At 39.5% G+C, this 22,400-nt stretch overlaps 1 long non-coding RNA gene across 1 annotated transcript in view; it reads left to right on the top strand.

Moving 5' to 3' along the window:
- The window catches only part of LOC102475161 (uncharacterized), a 75,889-nt gene that overhangs the window by 25,369 nt on the left and 28,120 nt on the right, over positions 1-22,400 (top strand). Inside the window, exon 2 of the long non-coding RNA XR_336092.1 lies at positions 21,706-21,840. This is a non-coding gene — a long non-coding RNA (uncharacterized LOC102475161). The remainder of the gene's footprint in view (positions 1-21,705; positions 21,841-22,400) is intronic.

Genomic DNA, 22,400 nt, shown 5'->3' on the forward strand with positions numbered 1-22,400 from the left:
TTATTTTATTTATTCATTCATTTATTTCTTAATTTGACCAGAGAGAGACAGAGGGTGAGAGTGAGAGAGAAAGGAAGTGAGAAAGCAAAAAGCAAGCCACCAGATCCAGGACTTTCCAGGACTTGAACCCTCGTCGGCCATGTGGGAGTGTCCAGCACCTTAACCACCACGCCACCTGCTGGTCCCAACCAAGTTATATTTTTAATGCTATGTGGAATAATGTCTCTTATAAGATGATAATATCTTAAGTTCTCTTGAATCCTTTTGCGTAGTTAATAATGGCCTTTGATGGGTGATACAAGTAGTTTTTGGCACAAGAGATGTTAACGCTATAGCATCAGTTAGCTCATTTTATCCAAATTGAGTCAGGGTTTGTTGGAGAACCATTCTTTGATGACAGATAATATAATATGAATTATGTTTCTTTGTGTTTCTTGTTTCTTCATGATGAGAGTACTATAATAAGACAATATATTTTACTGTACAATATATTACTTTAGCAAATAGGATTGAAAAAGCATATTAAATGTAAATGTCTTTTCAGCATCTGGATGGTGAAGTTAGATTGTCTTATCAAATATCTTAATGTTATTCTAGGATCCAGCAATATTTAGTGTACCTGAAATTAGTGAGAACGAAGTGTCAGGCAGATGTGATGAAGGCAAAAGCAAGATCAAGGGGTACCCAGGAGGCTGAAGTGATTTGGAGGGATTTCTAGACTGGCTGATTGCAAGTTGTTTTCAATGAAACTGTAAGAATTCTGTTTAAAATCACTCTTGAAAGTGGACACATTCTAATCTTGGTCCATGATACCTCTATTGAATTTTAAACTGTTTTACTGACCTGGGAGCATATTTTGTAAGACAAGGTATTAAAAAATTCATCTGCCATGCACACATCCATCCACACACTCCAATGGGCACATCTCTGAAAGTGTTTGAGGTAAAATAACACTTCATCACTGACAGGGTTTGGTAGAGGACAAACGGTGCAATGGGCCAGTATACTCAGCACTTCTATCTCATCCTGCAAATACCATCATTTAACCAGAGATGGGACCACATGCCAAGAGCCAAAGAAATTCAGATGTGGATCCAGCACAGTTTCTTTTCCTTTTTTAGAGTGAGAGCGATTTTTGCTATTGGACACATGCACAGAAAGCAAGACTCACCCCTCAAGGAGGATGGCCATGCTGCAGTCCCCTTTACTCCATTCTCTTCTTGATATTTTGGGCATGCACACACATACACCCAGAATGAGTTTTAAGCCGCCGAGTCCGGGACTCAAACTGCATTCAGCAATGTGGGAGTCCAGCCGCATAACAATTATGCCATCTGCTGGTCCCTAGATTGAATACATTTTCATGTATAACTGGCCCTATCTGCAGCAGCATATTCCGTGCAGAACTGACCTGAAGCTGTCATCTCTATAAATTCTCACTTGTGGTTCTCTTTAGCTTAAGACTAGGTGACAAACCTCGATCTCTGCTTGCATCGTTTGAGGTTTTCAGGCTCCATTTTTCTCATTGGGCACTTTAAATAAATAACATTTTTGGTGGTTTGTTCCTCCTCCTTCCCACTCTCCTTTCATTTTTGTTATTTGTTCTAATTTAATTTGAAATGCCCAGCATCTGACTGTAATCAGGAAAGGGGACTCAAGAGACTTCCAGCAAGAGCACATCTCCTGAAAAGGGTCTTTTGGACACAACAGAATGGGCCTTTATTTATTATCTCAGGAATGACAAAATACGGAGCAAGCAAGACTGTGTGGCAGCTATCCTTTCAGGCAGCAGCTAACTTGGTGAAATACCCCTATCCCCAGGGTGTGTGCAGACCGCCCCTTGGCTCAACGTCATCCCGCCATCCCTGGCTGCTGGTTCTCTAGCCCAACAAAAACAAGCATAGCAAAATATTCAAAGAGAGGGTCAACAGAAGCCCTTTCTCTAGGAGCCTCGCTTTTGGGAGCACACTGAGTTTGCAGTCCCCACAAAGGCTTGGGCAAGTTTTCTCTAACTGAGGCTACACACCTAACACTGTGACTTCTTTCCATTAGGAAGGTCATGTGGCTTACTGGACACATGCAGTCTATTGCTTCTCTGGTTTTCCAGTGAAGGGCCTCAGCTTCCCCACTTACCAAGTAAGGAGTACTAGGGAGGAATAAACCCCAGACTTGGCAAAGAGTCACCTGGATTTACATTCTTGCTTTATAACTTGAGGAGATCACTCATAACAATATTTTCCTTTTTGATTGTGGTGATCAAATGTAAAATGAAATGTAGAAAGGTATTACTGAGAGGACCATGATGATGTTTAGACTAAAGTGAATTTTGGGGTATAGAGTCAATGAAACCAGAAGTGAAAAATCTTAAGAAATGGGAAGGCACTGTCAAGATAGAAGATATTATTATGACTATCATTATTATTGTTATTATTTTCAAGGAATTGAGCCATTTTTCTCCATAATAGGAAAAGGTGGTGATTTTTATTCCAAATTCAAGCCTAGGCCTACCACAGCTAGAGGTTCTTCTAATGCCTTGCAGAAGGCAAAAAGCTCAAATCTGCTCCTTTGTTTCACAGAAATGTTGCAGGACAGCTCAGTTAGAAGTATGATAAGGCAGGACCAGCAATTGGCATAATCGATATGTCACTGGACTCCCATATAGTGGACTGTGGTTCAAGTCCCAGACCCAGTGGTTTAAACTCACGCCGGGCGTATGTGTGTGTGCCCAAGATCCCAAGAGGAAAATGGAGGAGAAGGGATTGCGGCATGGCAATCCCCTTCTGGGGAGGGGGGTGATTTCTTGCTTTCCGTCTCTCTGACTTTCTCTCTCTTTCTGGTGAGTGCACATACCCTGTAGCAAAACCCCCCCTCTCCAAAAAAAAAAAAAAGTATGATAAGACAGTGACCCAGCATCCTTCATGCTGCAGATATTACAGATACCAAATTATCTTGGAAATTTAATGTTCATGTGTTGTGAGTTTTGGGGAGGGTTGAGAAAAAGTGAAAAGTTCATAGTAGTATGTGGTTCAGTTCCTACAAAAGAGAAGCATCATGAAGTAGAATACGGAGAGCTCTAACCTAACAGACCATAACCGGTGTCCAGCTCTATGACATTTTTTCAGGATATGAACACATTAGGTTTTCGGTAATTGGTAGCCAAATGGCTTTTTGTTATTGCAGGTGCTTCATCCCACCACAGATGTCTGCCTCTGCATCTGTATGCAGAGAGACAATGAGATTCCTCAGGAAATAGAGGTAGAGCAGAGGAGGAATGAAGAGGAATGATAATATCCATGGCTCAGGCATGTTTTTTTCTCTCATATCCTTAGTGCTTGACCCAGATTCTAGCTAACTCTGCAATGTTCCATGATTAAAAATAATTGTGGAAGACTGTGATCATGTCATCTATTTTTTAAGTAACCAGAACCTATTACAGTGCCACATACAGAGTGAACATACAACACTTTGTGATACCAAAAGAAATTTGCCAGGATATGTGACACCCACCCTTAAAAGAGTGGAAGACCCTGGACGTGTTGACATCCAGATGATGGGCAGATTATAATGGGCATAACAGAAACATTAAGGCTCTTTCCAGTGTAAGAGAAGGAAAAGCAGTGTTCTGAGTCCAGAAATCAGTTGAACTGCCTGGCATCCAGGGACAGTTTCCAACTGCTTTTGCAACACACATTCACAAGCTACTGTGTTTGTGAGAGGCAGTGGGGTGTGAAAGAGTAGCATAAAGTAGGAGTTACTTAAGCTCCATGAATCTATGAACCTGTGGGTCCTCATCTGTAAAATGGGCTAGAGCTAAAGGAATCCTGGAGCTGTGGCGAATGACGGGAATAATGCAGGTTAAACCTCATCCCAGTGTCTAGCTCAGAGGAAGCACTCAACAAAAGGGAATAGTTTTTATTAGGAGGAAGCATTTATAGCTCTTGCCTTTGGAGAGAGCCCTTTCTCTCTCTCGGCCTCTTTCTTGAAGCCTTTGAGGCACCTCTGTAGTAATTGGCTGCTAGGGCTTGGCATCTATCTGTAGAGGAATAGTTTTTGTAAAAGGGCTCTGAGGTGGTGGTGTGAGGCGTTTATTAGTGATCTAAGGCAACATAAGTTGCCTCTGGTGTTTATTGACTGTTTCTAGCTGGAGGCACAGAAATACACAGGCACTAAAGGGTGAGTTACTGTTGGTTGCTACTCTCTGGACCAGCAGGGACTTGGCAAGCTCTTGGAGGACAGAGTGTCTTGCATCAATCAACGGTGACCCCTCTGGCTGAATATGTACAGGCATAAAGAGGCTCCTAAATTAGCCTCTGTTCTCCTTAACTAGATGGATGGAAGATGAAACGTAATCCCTGGAGTAGGAGGAAATGTGTGTAGTAGAAGACTGAGCTGTACTCTGAAAATCCAGGCCAACCCCTCCCCTCCAAAACAAATCTGAAATGTTTTTATTTTCTATGGGTCTTATATATTTAATAAGTTGACATTGTGGAAGATGAGAAGGGAAACAGAAGAGGTGGAGAGAATAGAATATAGACAGTTAAGAATAATACCTGGGACTACTTGTTTGATGAATGAATTAAAATGGAAGATAGGTGGCTTCAGGCTAACTCCAGTGTTTTTCCAATATGTGTGTTTTTAAGGTAGATGGACTAATGTTAGGAGCAGAGATGTGAAGTGTGGTGTTAAGCCAGCTGATTAATTTTTAATATCATTCAGAAAAATCTGTTTATTAAATTTTTTCACTGAATATTAATTTACCTAAGAGGGTTAAGGATCCAGCTAAACTACATACAAGGCAGGAACCATGTAAAAGATGCCCTTCCAGGATAGGGCAAAGGCACCTTAGAAATAATGGCTCTGTTTTTGAGAAATGATAGCATGTATCTAGGGATTCTTCTGCTCTCTTTTCTCTAGTATCAATTACATCTTTGGTCAAAAAAGTAAGGAAAGAACAGAACTCTACAGGTGAAAGCATACCTCCATGCATCACATTTTTTAGCTTTTCTGTAGGGTGCATTGGCAATCACGTTACTGCTTGAGAGCCATCATTCCTCAAAAAGGTTGGTCAAAAAAAATAGTAAACCCATGAATTCAGCATTGGTTTTCCTGTTAAGAAATTCCTTTTGCTTGTTTGATATGAGATAAGAGATATCAGACAGGTATATTGAATCTTGCTGGAGATGGGGAATGTTTCAGAATCCTTCCAGGCTTATGTAGTCATCCCAGAGCTGACTGAGCCAGAAAATGTGGATAACACCATGCAAACACAACCATTTTGTGCCAGTGTGAATCCAAAAGGCTTGGTCATGCACAAATAAGTCACCACCACACATGCTCTAACTGAGAAGAGCTATGAGCAGTACTTTTTTCTCAAGAACTCTTGAGTCTACGTTCCCACTGTTAGCTTCCTTGGGAGGACAAGGTGTGAACCTCAGAGGTTTGTGATGCTCTCCGTACACTTGAGGATTTCCTCCTTATTAATCGTAATTAACATTTATGGAGCACTTAAGGGCCAGGTGCCAGCATATACACTTCACATATAGTAATGCACTTCATTCTCTCAAGAACCCTAAACAAGTAGTCCTATTACAGTCCTCATTTTACCACTAGGAATTTAAGGCAAGAAAGGTAAAGAAAATTTTCCAGGGTCATAGAACTACCAAGCACTAAAGCTGAGATGGGAATTTAGGCTGTCTGACTCCAGAGGATATGTTTTGTTTTGTTTTGTTTCTTTCATGAGAGGAAAAAAAAAAATGAGAGAGGTGCCCTCACCACACTGCAATCCTCCGGAGCTCTAGTCTTCCCACCAGCCAGGATCATTATGTCAGCATGCCTGGCATGCTCAGGTCCATCCAATATCTAAATGCACCACACATCTGGACCACTGTGGCTGGGCACATATGCTTTCCAACCTAGGCAAATACTAGGGAGACTGAAATCTGAAAGTGGACTCTACCAACACATAAACACATAATGTCTCTCTCTCTCTCTCTCTCTTTTTGGAAAGGTTTTTGCCTCAGGGCCTGTGTGCTTGCTGGAAAGAGAGAGAGAGACAAGATAGTGAGAAGGAAAGTGAGAAATCACCCCCTCCCCCGACCCTGCCCTCAGGGATGGCCGTGCCATGCCGTGAACCCTTCTCTTCCATTCTCATCTCAGGATATTCTTGGACACACACACACATGGGTGCCCAAATTGAGTTTCAGGCTACTGGATCCAGGACTTGAATTATGGTTGGCCATGTGGGAATCCAGCAACATAATCACTAGGTCATCTGCTGGCCCTCATATATCTCTTTTAACCTGCTAGGGAAAGGAACTTTTAAGGAGATCCAGAACTGGAAAATAGTCTAAGATTTCTCCTTGTTAATGAATCTCTGGATCCTCTCCCACAAACAGATGAACAAACATCTCAAACTCTAGAGACAGTTTACAGTTTTAAAGGAATTTTGCTAATAAGGACCCATTTTTTGACAACTTTTAACAATATAAGTACAAGTGGTGTCCTTAGGATTCACATCAAGAAGACGAGAGCTGTGAGATAATTTTGGCTCCATAGAAGGAGGTCCATTATTCTTAGCAGCAATACATGACAGAAAAGAAATGTCAATTTGAAGAGCTGTACCATATTTCCTAAGGCATGGGATTAAATGTATAAAATTGTGAGCTTTTAGGAATGTCACATAATGTCTTCATTTGTTTCTGTTTGCAAATTCATTCAGGAAGAACCTTTGAAATTTATATTAGAAAATGCAACATAGTTGCTCCTCTTATTGCTCTCCCCTTCTTCCCCACCCCTTTCTCTTCCCACCACCAATACCACCATGCATTTTTAAAGTCCTTTAAAGTTTTCAAAGTGTTTCATACATATACTTCATTCTTTACGTCAGGTCAATGCAAAATTTTATTGCTTTTGGCCAAAGGCCATTTTGAAACTTTGAGAGAAAAAGGAAATACAATGTGATCTTTGAAAAAAAGGGATTAAAATAGGAAAATTTAGAAAGTTAGAATAAAACTAGAAAAGGACTGAAAATATACTTCAGATTTTTTTAAAAATAATTGAGGTTTAAACAAAAACAACTAGAAGATATAAACATTATTTAACAATAACACAATGTATTTTTTATTTTAAAATGATAATACATGCTCATTACAAAAATTTTGAAGGATGTGAAAAGTCAAAAGTCAAAAATATAAATACCCATAATCTCTCTATGCAGAAAAAAAAGCATGATTTTGCTTAGAGTACAGTCCTCAAGTCTTAACATTACATGCACACAATGGTATTGTAAATTTTTTCATGCTACACTCAGATGAACAAAAAGTAAATGCTGCCCTATAATTTATTTTAAAACTCTGATCTGGCCCATGTATTGCCACTTCACTGAATGGTGAAAACAACCTATTATCCTTTAGTAAATTGCAGTCTTTTTTGGTTTGTAAGTCCTTAATATCCAGTCTATCCAAAGTTATGATGGCTTTGTAGAGGATCTTTCTTTAAGAAAAATGCTCAGTCTTTCAGATTGCTTCCCTGGTCCTACTATTCTGATCCTCAAGGTGATGTCTAGGAGCTTGAGAAAAAGGGCTAGTGCTAACATGAACTTTAGGAAAATATGTAAAAAGGTCACCTGCCTATGATGACTAAAGCCACAAAAGCTTCCTTCCTCCAGATTGACATGGCCTGCACTAGGACACATGATTTGCCAATTGAGGATTTCACCTTGGGGTGCGTCTGTGGGACACATCCTGTCCAACCTGAGCTACATCCCTTCTGAGGAGCTTGCTCTGCCTCTAAGGAACAAGTCAAAAGGGATGCTTGGATCTGTGTCCTGTCTCTGACTTGGGATGAGCTAGTAGGGGTGGGGGATCTCTGTAGCAAGACCTCTCCTTTACCTAGCTGCTTTTTGCCATGAAGACACCAACAATGGTTTTGGTGACTGCCATCTCCTTTGTTTAGTTTACCCAAACAATCCCCAAGTTCCTCGGGGTCATCTCAATGTTTGCTTATGTGTTCTGTGTGCCCTATTGTGTAACCATGCCCTGTCCTGGAAAGTCCTCCTCAGTGTCTGCTGAGGAAACACTTTGCCCTTAATCACAAGGGGCCCCACACTCTGCCCACTACATTCAACTCAACCCCTCATGAGTTCTCACTTTGAGGGGCATAAAGAAATTTCTGAATCTTGCCCATGCTGCTGGGAAGTGAGATCAGTTTACAGAATAAAAATTCTGTAGCTTCTTTTTCCTAGCCAGGTTGTATCACTAGGTTTGTTTTATGTGGCCATCCCCTATTATGCATCTAATTAGTCATATCAACTTCTACCCAAATGAGAAGTGCGAAACATGGAGTAATTGTGTCTGATTGTTAAAAGCTCAAAGAGAGTTTCCTTGATGTGGTAGGCAGTATGATTAGGCATACTCTGGACAGGTATATCTGTTAACCTCTCTCTAACTCAGGCTTCTCATGTGCGGAGTGGAAAAAGATAGTTAACACCTACTAATAGCAATACTAATTCTACTTGCTATTTAAAGACTTACTTGTATAGTCCTGTGTACCAAAGCCTTTTCCTGCCTTATTTGATAACCACAACAAACTACTGAGGTAGATTTTATCATACTTCTTTCACACATTATGGAAATTGAGCCTCAGAAATGTTAACTAATGTGCCCTAGGTCTTACAGCTGAGTGGGATTTTAATCCAGCCATTTATGATTGAAAGGCTCTTGCCTGCTTTGGTAGGCTACCTTTTCTTCCCTACCCTACCAGATTTGTTATGAATATTGAATACAACTATGTCAGTATGAGGGATCTTCCAAATGTTTGCAGAAAATGTGTATTTAAAAAAATGCATAGGTTTCAACACTTTTGCACTAAAATAAACTTGTACTTTAATTCCATTTTTCTACAAATTTTTTGAAGTCCCCTGTACAAGTGATTTTAAACCAACTTATTATTTTCAAGGTAAATTATTTTCAAGAGATTCTACTCCCCACTTATTTTGTGTTACATTTTGATTTCTTTTTTGTATTATTTGATAAAATGTGCCCTCTGGTAATTAAAAAAGATAAAATGATATAAAGGAAAACAATAGAAAGTAGCAATTATGAAATGTTATTTATTTGATTTGCCTTTGGTTTCTGTCAGAGAATCATACAATGTTATATAATTTTTTTAATCAGAATTTGTGTTTGGAAGGAAATTATCTATGTGTTTTTATGATTTATATCTCAGTTAATAAAGAAATGTGGTGGAGTCCCTGTCCTACAGCCCTTGAAAAGAATATTTCTGAATAATTACATGCTTTCCTACTAAAATTGTCCTCTTCAAAAAAGCATGTACCCATATTGAAAAATAAATTTCTTTCAGGAAACATTAGAGTAAGATTTACTATTAGAAAACTGCATCTGCCTATCCCTCCAGGACAGCAGGAGTAGCAATTAGAGTGTAATCATACAGAGAGAAGAGATAAATATCATTAAAACACTAACTTCATATGTTATTGGCACGATTTGGTTTTAACATACATGGAAGATTAAAAAATAGAAACCAAACATAAAATAAACACTTTTTTGGGATTTGCATTTACTTCACACATTTAATTAACCCAGTATTTTCCAACTGTCTTCAAAAATGCCATCCACTAAGTCAGAAGACTTTTTTCAACTGACCACATAAACTTTTGAACCCTGAGTTTAACCCAGGGCACTTTATCTTTTCTAATCAATCAACCTACAAGAATTTTAAAAATAATTTTATAAGTTCTATATATCCAAATTTCTAGACTCCTCTGATGACCCTTTGTCTCTTCACACTCTTGCTGTATCAGGCCAAATTCTATTTTCTTCTTTATTATACGACTTGGTCTTGTTTTTACTGGGTTATCAGAAAAGTCATGATGTATTTAAAATGCATCATGACTTTTCTGATGACCCAATACATTCCATATTTTCTTCACTTGCTTTTTAATATCTTTTTACTGACACCAAGTACCTTTAAGTAATACAAAAAAAAAAAAAAAAGTGGACACTTACTTTCAACAAGTGAACAAGCTGCTTCTGTCAGTATGCTTTGCTTTTCTCTCTTTTCCAGAGCAAGTTCTGTTTTGTGATTCTCTGTCATTTCATTACTTTTGCTGAAACTACTGTGAGTTATGTGTACTATACTCCAGAAAGAGTCTTTGGGGTTCCCTACAAACTCCTCTTACTTCTCTGTAGTGCTGCAGAGTGTATCTGGTCAGCCATGTAATTTGTTTTCACGAGTACACTGTTTTGTTAGTTTGTTTGTTTGTTCTGTTTTTTAATACTGGGACCACCCTTCCTATAAGCAAAAATAAAAAACACATTCAAAGTGATTCCTCTCACCTTGCTATCCTCCTCCATTATCTCTTATTTCTACTTCAAACTCCATTTCTGTTGGTCCCTCACAATCCTTTGGATGCCTTACTTTTGTGTGCTCATGATATACTTATTGTTCAATTGGAACACTTACCTTGAAGTATCACAATCAGATTATTTGTCTGTCTTCTTTAACAGACACCTTGGCAAAAGAACTATGTCTTCTTAAAACATTATATTCCTGAGATTTGGCATGACATGTAGTATATCATAAGGGCTGAATAACAGTAGATGGATACTAAACTATTTAGTGAAATCATTGCCTTACATCAAGATGGGATATGTGAAATAAAGGGAAGAATTGCTAAGGAAAGGCATCAGCAGATGGTGTAAGGATTATGTTGCTGGACTCCCACATAGTCGAACGCAGTTCAAGTCCCAGACCCAGTGGCTTAAACTCATGCCAGGCACATGTGCATGCCCAAAATTCCAAGAGGAGAATGGAGGAGAATGCAGTGTGGCCATTCCTCCTGAGGGGGTGGAGGTGTGATTTCTCACTTTCTGTCTCTCTGGTGAGCGCATATGCCCTATAGCAGAAATCTCTCTCTAAAAAAATAAAAGAATTACTAAGGAAGAATAGTAAAGACAGTGATGGATTCACTTTAAGAATGAATTCCTTAGAAATATCTGTAGAGTTTCCACTATTTCATCTGTGGAAAGAGAACAGTTCCCAGTGTTTTCCAAGGCTGACCCTGACCAAGCTCCTCTCCAGTCAGTATTCAACGAAGTGAAAGATTAGGCCCAGGCTTCCACTACTTGCTGATGTTATTTTAATGTCATTCATAATAAAGGCCAAATAGGGTACAGTAGAAAGCTTTTACAAGCTTTGCAAATCAGTTAACCATATAGGTATTTAGTGCCCACTTTATTTTGTAGCTGCAGATACAAAACGACTGTGACACTCTCTCGTCTCTCGTAACAATGCCCCTTTCTCAACTGAATTAACTATGCCAGTTACTTTAGATTCCTATACCAGATGCACACCACCACTCAAGGAGATTTTTTTTTTCGTTTTCTTTTCTTTTCTTTTTTTTTTTTTTTTTTTGAGGGGTTTTTTGTTTAAGGGGTTTCTTGTGCTCTTGCCAGAAAGACAGAGACAGACAAAGAGACAGAAAATGAGAAATCACCCCCCAGGGGATAGGCCATGCCACAATACCTTCTCCTTCATTCTCCTCTCAGGATCTTGGGCACGCAGACACACATGCCTGGCATGAGTTTAAGCCACCGGGCCTGAGACTCGAACTGCAGTCGACTACATGGGAGTCCAGCGACACAGTCATTACGCCAACTGCTGATCTCTCAAGGAGATTTTTAATGCCATCTATGAGGAAATCCAAATGGTGTGTTTTCCTATAGATACCTCATTCTTCTTTACTCATTGTGAGTTTAACATGAAGTTTTCAGTACCCCAGTAGACTTCCCATAGGTAGTAAATGTTAAATTTGTAGTTTCCTACTACATATTAGAATTTACACTTATTCAGCTAGAATTATTTACTGTGCAATGACTATGTGCCTACAATGTTTCTGTCCCCTGGAATACATCGATGACCAATTTAAAACAAATTTCTATTTTCATAGTACTTAGTGCTTATGTTCCCGTGAGGGGTAAACAGTAGACAAACTGTTATCAGTCAGCTTTTACCCTGCAGTAATGCTGTGAAACAGACAATTCTGAAGATGTCTAAAGTGCAACTCCACACATTTATTTGTCTTATCATCAATCTTGTGAGTCACCTGGAAGGTGACTAATCCTAGCAGGTTCAGCTTATCTTGGCTCTAGATTGTCAGGTGAGACCAGATCTGCTCCCCTTGTCTTTTCAGGTTTTCTGGGCCAACAGGTATTGAGGTATAGTCTTTTCATGGGGAACCGTAGGAAAGCAAGAGAGCAAACCAGATATACCGGCAAGTCGGAATCTCTACTTCTGCCACCTTTACTAACATTTCACTAACCAAAATAATTCACCTGCCGAATCTGACATGAATGGGCCCAAGGAATATTTTCCACTCATAGTAGGAAAAACTGCGAATTGCATGGAAAGAGGTATGAACGTGTAATTTTATAATAGGGAAGGAACACAGATTGAAACTAATTATTTCAATCTATCTTGGGACCTCTTGGTCATAATTGTTCATGTCCCTGCTGAATATGGGATATACTCACTGCCATACCAAGAAACTCATAAATTCTTGCCCAGTTATGGTATCAGCGTTAAAGTCCAGGATTTCATGACCCATGTCAGATCCAGATGGAACTCCTCTTGATCTGGACATCTGTGAGTTGAAAAGACATGTCTGCCCCCACATATCTACCATACCATGTTAGAATATGGACACTGTCTTACGATTTCTTCTCTACTTACTGTGTGATCCCAAAACAAGAATACGTGTTTTAAGGTATTTGACAATAGAAGCCCATCTCTGGTGTAGTTTCTAGGTTGTCAGAAAAGTCATAACAGTTTTTTTCTATGCAAAAATGTGTCATGGCTTTTCCAATAACCTATTATATTAACCAGCAATTGTCACAATAATGATGGATGACACACCTCACACCCAAACTCAGTGGCTAAAACAAGAATTTATTTCCTTGCTCATAGTCCCATGGATTGACTGAAATAACACTACTTTAGGTCATAGGGAACTTTGTTCTATGCTGTTCCTGAGGTTCAGTTTTGTTCTAAGCATCCCTTTATTCTTCTTTGAAAAGTGACTACCTAGGACATATTTTTCTAATACAGAATGTCAGGAGTACTGGGCATTAAGCAAGACATAGAGCGTTTTTAAAGTCTCTATTCTTGTCACATCTGCCAACATTTAATTAGCCAGTGCAAGTCATATAGCTAACCCTCACACATCAGTGAAATAGGAATTATTTTCTGCTCGTAGTTGCATGGCACATGGCATGTGTGTTAGAGCAAGAAGGGAGCCAAGTCATGCTGTAATCCCTGCTCCTTCACATACCCACCCTGTTGGGACCCTGGGCACATGCACACAAGTGCTTTGCCTGTTTTTTAAACCACCCAGACTGGAATTTGAACTGCATGGTCAACCATGTGATATCTGGTTCCCATAACCACCAGGCCATCAGCTGGCCCTAATTTACCTTTTCACTGGTTTTTGTTGGAGTGTTTGCTGCTAAATTGTTTCAACAAGAATACCTGAAAACATTAAGAATTTTTTTTTTTATTTTTAGTTTCAGATTCATTTCACATTTTACATAAAGTCCCCATCATGATATGTACAGTAGATATTTTAAAACAGAGAACTTTACATTATTTTTGTCTGTTAAATGATTCTTCCCTTTGCACCTCACACCCACTGTCACCCACTCCTCTCCTTACAGTCTTTTGCATCTACACTTATCCTCTCTAGTAACATGTCTTTCAGTTTCTGCCATAGAGTGCAGATATTTGGTACAAAATGAGTGGGAATATACAGTGTGTAGCTTATAAAGTCTGGCTCACTTTGCTCAATGTTAGATCTCCTATCTTTGTTCTTGACTGGAGAGTTAGCAGCAGAAATACTGAAGACAAAATGGCAGCCTCTGAAACTATGTAACTTCTTAACAATTCCAGATAGTTCTTTTCCCCTAGGCTTCTCAGAGATAAATGGAAATATTACCGTTGGAGCTCTTTCTTCCTTCTAGTCTCACTCTTGGGAGAATTCTGTTATTATTTACTCCTCAGAGGATTTTCTAGATAAAAATAGTAACGCTCTGATTCTTGGTGATATCTAGTCTCAGGGAAGTCCTGTCCAGTCTTTTGGGCAGGGAGACAGCCCTGCATGTAAAACTCAGAACAGCCCATGCCCTTGGAAACTCCATGATTAATAGGAGATGCAGGATGCATTTAAATGGGACACACTCATCACCACATGGTGGTCATGTGCAAAGTCAGTTCTAAGTGTCTCAAAATTTCATTGAATCAGAAATGCAAATATGGGGGACCAGCAGTTAGTGTAATGGCTATGTTGCTGGACTCCCATGTAGTCAACTGCAGTTCGAGTCCTGGACCTGGTGGCTTAAACTCATGCCGGGCATGTGTACGTGCGTGCCCAAGATCTCGAGAGGAGAATGGCCAAGATCCCGAGAGGAGAATGGAAGAGAGGGGATTGTGGTGAGGCCATCCCCTCTGGGGGTGATTTCTTGCTTTCTATGTCTTTGTCTCTCTTTGTCTTTCTGGCGAGCGTAGGTGCCCAATAAGGAAAAAAAAAAAAAGTGCAAATATGGGGCCAGCAGATGGCATAATGGCTACATTGCTGGACTCCCACATGGCCAGCTGAGGTTCAAGTCCCAGACCTGGAGGCTTGAAACTCATGCCAGGAGCATGTGCACACATGCCCAAAGTTGTGAAAGGAGAATGGAGGAAAAGGATTTGTGGCCTGGCTATCCACCCGCCACCCCACCCGGGGATGGTGGTGATTTCTTGCTTTCTGTCTCTGGAGTGCTCATGTGCCCTATAGGAAAAATCTCTCCTCTCCCCCCCCAAAAAAGAGGAGAAAAGAAACACAAAGATGTTAAACTCTGAAATGGTTTAGATCATGAAGTCTTGGGTACTTTCTAAAGATGACCTTTGATCAGGGAACCAGCAGTTAGCGTAATGGCTATGTCGCTGGACTCCCACGCAGTCAACTGTGGTTCGCGTCCCAGACCCAGTGGCTTAAAACTCACACCAGACACGTGTGCATGCGTGCCCAAGATCCCGAGAGGAGAATGGAGGAGAAGGGATTGCGGCATGACCATCCCCTCTGGGGGGTGATTTCTCACTTTCTGTCTCTATGTCTCTCTCTGTCTGTCTGGCGAGTGCACACACCCTATAGCGAAAATCTCTCAAAAAAAAAAAAAAAGATGACCTTTGTCCTATGTGAACATTTGAAATTTTATTAGCCAGATTTTCTTTTGTTTTTATCTTTCTGTGTGTTTAAAGAAAAGAGGACTGTTCTATTTTGAAACACACACACACACACACACAAACACACACAGAGCGAACCCAGTGACATGGAGAAGCTGCCGCTCACTCTTAGCCACAGTAACACGTTTATAGGTGTGCCCTTGGCTTCTGTGAAGAGTCACCCCCTAACCAGGTGAAATACACAGCTGTAAATTTACACTATAGCAAGAAAAGAGCTGTGTCTAGATGTATCAGTGTATGCTGGCTTGCAGAGCACAGACACAATAATGTGGTTTCTCAGGAAAAATAAACGTGACAGTGTTTATTTCACATACATTTGTTTGTCAGAGGACTTCAAAGTGGTGAGCAGAGATCAATTAAACATCACTCCCTATCCCAAAGGCTGTGCCTCTCCTTTTCAGGCAGGACTCTGAGGTCATTAGCACTGGGACAGCTCATCCTCTGTTCAGCTTCTGTGCCATAACGTAGGACAGGTATCCTGCCAGGAGGAGGACTTGGGTCCTGGCTCCTCACCACCCCTGTTGGACTCCAGCTGCCAGCGCCGCCCCAAGAAGAGAGCATGCCGCCTGGCCTTAAGAGAGCTTGCAGCCCGTGAGAGTGGCAGGTTAAAAACCTATAGGACGGTTCAATCAAAGGCATTGCCTTGCTCCGTCCTGTTCCGTTATTGTACGTCGGAACACATGCTGCTAGGAGACAAAGAGGACACGCGTTTATTTTCAAGCGTAGGACTTTGGAACCACTTGGGAAGAATATTCTTGATTGAGAACCAAAACATTCCATGATGCTTAACAAACCTGCAAATTGAAAAATCAGCATCAGCCCATGCAGCTAGGAGGCAAGAAAAGGACCTCTACTCTGAAAAAAAAATTTTCAAAATATTCCTTAAATGATATTTGTGTGCATTTGCAAAATTACTGCTTTCTGAATCAAAGTCTCAAGCTGTTTTCATCTAAGAACATATGTTGTGCCGTTAAACAATACCTCAGCCTGTCGCTGTCCATGACATACCCGGCCGCATTGCATAATGGGCAGTCCCTGTGAAAAAGGAGCTGCAGCTCAGTCAATGCCCCTGTAATAATATTTTAAAATAAATGATATGCATCATTAAATCACTGAGGATGGCTAACTCAATTTTAGAAAACCCACAACTCCAGCAATCATAGTTACAGCTCTGATTTGAATATTTTCACTTTCACCTGAGCAGCCTGCGGGAGCCAGTCAAGCAGATTCGGCATCCAGGCAGAGGGAGGCTGTGTCTCCGAGGAGCAGGAGGGAACCTGTGATTATGTAGTTACGGTAACGTGGGCTCCATGCCTCGGGTCCGCTTGGGCTTCTCAGACTTTTCCTTCCTCCCTTCTTGCCTTCTTATTTACATATCACAGGCATTCTCTTTGTAAAGTTATTTTAAATAATTTATTAGATTGATCTTTAAAAAATTCTACCATGGCTAAATGTCATAAGAAAAAAAAAAAAGTCTTTCTAAACTTATTTAAAGGGTTCTACTGGAGGAGGCCAGTTACCTGCTTCACTGCTGATATTCTAAAAATACCTCCATGTCCATACTATTATCCATTCTTCACGTCCAATTGCTCTGTTATGGTAATAGTCAGAAGCACACCATGCAGTAATTACTTACAGCTGACTGAAGAAAAGAATATTCAACTCCCCCACTGTTCCACTAGAAGGTCTTTATGCACTATTAACTCATTCCTGTTTATTAATACTCTACTGGTAATTCAGACTGCTGCCTCTTAGGTCTATAATAGGAGGACTATTAAACAGCAATTACTGACCATATGGGTTGGTGAATTTTTGTTGTTTTTTTGGTAGGCTTCTTTTTTTTTCCCCCTTCCTTCTAACTTGTCTTTTAAGAAGACATATTACAAGATAGTAAAACTATTATCATGTCTGCATGAGATTAACTTGTTTGGCAGTATTTCTCCCTGAGAAAATGTGTATTTATTCCCAGATTATTGCTGTTAGTTTCAGGAAAAAGAGATCATGGAAGGAACAGAAAAATGTGGAAGGCTGTTCCCATGTGGGAATACCCCTACTTTGGGAGATAGTTTGAATCTTACATTCCGTAAGTCACCCACTAGGCTGTTTTCTTTTACTGACCAAGAGGGCCTTGAGCCACCCTCAGCTGCTCCTGACTTCGAAAAGCAAGCATATTTATTGGGAAAAACAAACCTAATACTGCTTCGCATTTTTAAGTTCCCCCAAGCACTTGGAAGTGGTCACTTTAAAATGGAAGATTTACTAAATTCATCTCTCAAAGAGCAGGTATGTGAACCCTGGGAGATGAGGAAGGGCCCCTCCTGGGAGAGGGATGGCATGAGTAATGGGTTCAAGTGAGGCAAGCAGGTGGTAAACGATGATTATGGTAATAATAATGTGTGCCTCTCTCCCAGGTAGTGAGCACTAAGCATGTTTTGAGCATTAAACACATTGAAATGGAGATATATCTTTGGGATAAACAGTAGCCCAGGAACTAATTCCATTAAAAAATGATGGGTTGAGGTCCAGAACAGGTAAACCTCCTGATGCAGCCTCCACCAGGGTGGTGTCCGAGGCTGGGTGTCTAGGCTTTCTGATGGAGCAAGCTTTTACTCAAAGCAGCTAGTCTCCTCAGTACTCCTTGTACTTGTCTTTCACTTGCTCCCCTTTTCCCATAGGGGTCATTCTTTCTTTTTGTCCAAATCTCACTACCACTTCATATTAACAAGTCAACACCACCACACCCCCAAAAAAAACCCAAAAAAAAACAAAAAAAACTACAGCTTACCCTGATCTTGCTCTCTCCAAACTGTCAGAAAAATTTAGCATTGGTACCATGCCTCTGGCAGGTGGTTGTAGCTAATTTAGCACTCTTCCTTTGTTACCTGCTGGTATTGTATGTGTAAGGTTTTTCCCTCCCAGGTCCATTCTAAATCCTTGAAGACAGGGGCCATATCTTTTAAACTTCTCTTCTCTTTATTTCTGTATCTAGTTCGGTAAAGGACATTCAGTATTAAACAGAGGTTGAAAGAATTCAATGGCCATAAGTAGAGGGAAAAATTACAAAAGTTTCTAAGTTTTCTTACTCTATGGAGTTATAAGAGCTGCAGTTTCTGGGCTAAGTATAAAAAATAATAACAATGGAAATCAAACAACAACAAAATGACAAATCTCAGCCCCAGCTTGGCAGTACAACGCTAATACAAAGCCTATACATGATGTTTGATGACCATCTGTTAATTTGTTGAATGGAATTAAACTTGTTGGGTCAGACCCTTGTAAGATCCCAGAGCTTTTTCACAGTGGATCTAAGCCATAGGGAAATTTGCAAGAAATTTATTTTATCTATGCCCTCCTGATTTAATCCAGAATCCAGGGTTGCTTATGACCTAGTGGGATCTTATAGGGGAGGAGGGATTCATCTAAGAGTCTCTGTGGTAGGCACCTCCGATACTGCAGGTCTATCTCCAAAAAAGACTGATCCCAGGATAGATCAGAACTATCTGATGTGATTTGAAAGGCACCATGAGGGCCCGTCTGCCCCAAACATCTCAGATTGAAGGAGCTGGCAGCTGACTAGAGACTAGCTACTCCAGTAGATCTCAAACATTATTTTGTTTTTATTATTACTGTTTTTGTAGTAGAATGGTTTCTCAGTTAAGGACTATGCAGAATTATATAGCAGATTATATTAAAGTCACTCCGATTGAAGTTGGGTTGGAAGGCATGGTTGCCTAATCTGCTAACTCAGTTGATAAAGTCAAGAAGCACTTCTGAGAGACCCCAGTGTTCCTGGACACACTATATTAAAAACATTTTTCTGGTCTGACCTCCTTTTGATACAAATTTATAGAAAACATGCATAATCTCAAATCCATGCAACTAACAGCAGAATTGTCCCTAGAATCCAATCTTTGTTTTTTCTTCCAACTTTATAGTGATATAATCCATAAATTAAAAAGTGAATATATTTAAGGTATATAATGTGATGTTTTGAAATACATATACATTGTGAAAAAATCACCACAAGCTAATTAACATATATACCACCTCACAGTTACTTTGAATTTTGTGGTGAGAACACTTAGAATCTACTCCCTTGGCAAATGTCAAGTGTACAATACATTATCATCAACCAGAGTCACCATGTTATGAATTAGATACCTAGAAACTCATTCATCCTATAACTAAATTTCTATACTTCGATCGCCATCTCTCCCTTTTCTCCATCTCTGGCTTCTGATAATCACTGCTGTGGTTTGAATGTCTCTCTCAAGGTTCATGTGCTGGAAATCCTCAGTGCAGCAGTATTGGGAGGTAGGACTTACTAAGAGGTGATGAGGTCATGAGGAATGATTAATGTCATCATCACAGGAGTAAGCTAGTAATCTCAAAAATGGGCTGTGATTGTGAATAATCAATCTTTATCTTTTGTTAATTAGCTAAGCTTTTATCTGTATCACCTATATGTGATAGTAAATTAAGTCATTGTCACCAAAAAGTCACTGTTAATAGGTATGTATGTGATGTAGGAGAATCAAGCCTTCCCCATAACAGAGCTGAGGTAAGTGTGAGATCTGAAGAAACGAATTAGCTGGACAGTGTCTTGATCTTCTCAGGCTGCTATGACAAAATACCATAGACCAAGTGGCTTAAAAAACAGCTATTTATTTTCCACAATTATGGAGCCTGAAAAAGTAGAAGATCAAGGTGCCAGTGGATTTAGTCCTTGGTGAGGGTTTTCTTCCCGGTTGACAGACATAGTTATCTCATTGTGTCCTTTCCATGGTACATTTACTTGGAGAGAAAAGAAGAAAGAAATTTTGTGTCTTTTCCTGTTTTTATAAGGATATTAATCTCCTCATGAAGGTCCCACCCTCATGACCTTGTCTAACCCTAATCACCTCTCAAAGGCTTTGCCTCCAAATACCATCACATTGGGGATTAGTGTGGCCAAGTCCCAGCGCTAGTTGCAGGTGTACTTGGTGTTCTGTGCTTGCTTAGATCTGGGTCACTTATTTACACCATTTCAATCTTACCTTAGTCTAGAGAAGTCACCACAGGAACTTCGTTATGGGGCTGGAAATTAAGCTTCTCCTATACACAGCATAATATACATCATGGTACATCTTTTTATGGCATTTAAAAGTTTTTTGGGAGGAAAATCATCATTTTGTATATCATCCTTTTATTCTTTCACTAATAGAGGCAGCAGGATAGAGTATGCAAGATATAGTACATGATATAAGTTCGTAAGGTATCTGTATTCTAGACCAGATCTTTGTACCAATTAGCTGTGTGTCTTGGGGGAATATTATTTAACCTTTATATATTCCCACATATTGAGCTGTGAAATAAAGCCCTCTGGCCCAGATTTCCTTCTGAATTGTATTTGATTTTTTTGGGCCATCAAAAATATTGAATATTCTCTAGATAGTAACTTTGAGTTGTTACATTAAAAAAATATTATAGATAGTATGCTATACATAAGATGCTCCTATCTGCCAAGAATTATAATTAGGCTGCATGACAAAAACATTTATTTCTGATATCAGTAAAAACTTGAGATAATTCAGTAAAGATGGTATTAAGCCTTGTAAATATCATCCAACTGTGACTTGAAACTGTGGAACTTTCCCCTTGGGTGAGAACATCTGGGCAGTCTGCAGGCTTGATTTCAGAGATTCACTTATTCAATACACACTTGCTTTGTTTCTTCCATATTTCATTATTCAATAAGTAAACATATACTGAGTGGATTCCATTGATTCTTTTGATAAATATGTTATGAAATGGATTTTAAGGAGTAGCCTGCTATATACATAATACCGTTTTGTTGTTTATAATAATGTTAATAAGAAGACAAGTCCCTAACTGTAAAGAGTTAATAATATAATCGGATAGGGTAAAGGTACTACTGCCCCTCCATATCAATGAGTTGTACAAATGCAGATTCTACCAACAGAGGATTGAAAATAGTTTAGAAAAATAAATAAATAAATGCAACAATTGGAAATTAGAAATAAAAGACAGTATAGCCACTATTTATATAGTATTTTCATTGTATTGCATATTATAACTAACCTAGAGATGATTTAAAGTGAACAGGACAGTGATGGTATGGAATCTTCCATTTTGGAGCAATGTTCAGAGTCAGATAAAGAATTGTGGCCTCTTTTTCTTTTCTGTTTACTTTTTTTTTCTTTTTAAGGTGTTTTTCTCAGTGTTAATGTTTTAATTGGTGAAATCACAGAAGAGTCCTAGAGATCAAAGAAAGGAAAAAAGGACAGGGTAGAAAAGCAGGAGAATGAAAAATTATCAGAAAACAAGACTGAGAAGGTAGGGCTGGATATAGAGATCGGATTGAGCATTAATTGTGTTCACTTTAATTTTTAATTTCTCTTTCTCTAGGCACTGTGGATTAGCTTGCAAAGGTCTGGAGAAAAATTTTAGAGAGAGAATGAAGAAAAAAATGGGGAGAAGATAGAAGCAGAGAATTAGAGAAGAGCAAAGATGAAGAGAAACACAGAACGCTTGTTCAAAGAGGTAGAAGAGAAGAGGAAATAATTCAAAATGATTACCTGATGGGTTTGTAGTTAAATTTATGAATTTAGGTGTGCAAAAAAACTAACTGCAGGGCTATCAGGGGCATGGTAATTAAGGTGCTGGACTCCCACATGACTGACAACAGTCTGAGTCCCAGACCTGGTGGCTTACTTTCTCACTTTCTGGTGAGTGCATATGCTCTATCGCAAAAAGAATTTAAGAAATAATAATAATAAATAAAACTAAAAAATATTTTTTTTAAAAAAAATCTAGCTTCTTTTACATAAATTATTGTCCTTTTGTTTCAAGATCCTATTCTCCAGGGTGCAGACATGTAATCATGGTCATTTCAGCTTCCTTCCATCAAATCCCTGGATCCGTCTCTTTTCTGGGGCTTATGAAGGTGATGGTGATGAATGAAAGGGGCAGAGCATCTGCCCTCGAATGACTTTTGTTCAGTGTGGCATAAGCCAATCTTTCCACAGTCACCAAACTCCTCATTGTTCCCTACCAGGTGTTCAGATCCTCCTAGGATCCCCCTCTGTGTTCTTTCTTCTCTT

The sequence above is a fragment of the Tupaia chinensis genome, unplaced genomic scaffold, assembly GCF_000334495.1.
Source record: "Tupaia chinensis unplaced genomic scaffold, TupChi_1.0 Scaffold000622_1, whole genome shotgun sequence".
NCBI classification, from domain to species: Eukaryota; Metazoa; Chordata; class Mammalia; order Scandentia; family Tupaiidae; genus Tupaia; species Tupaia belangeri.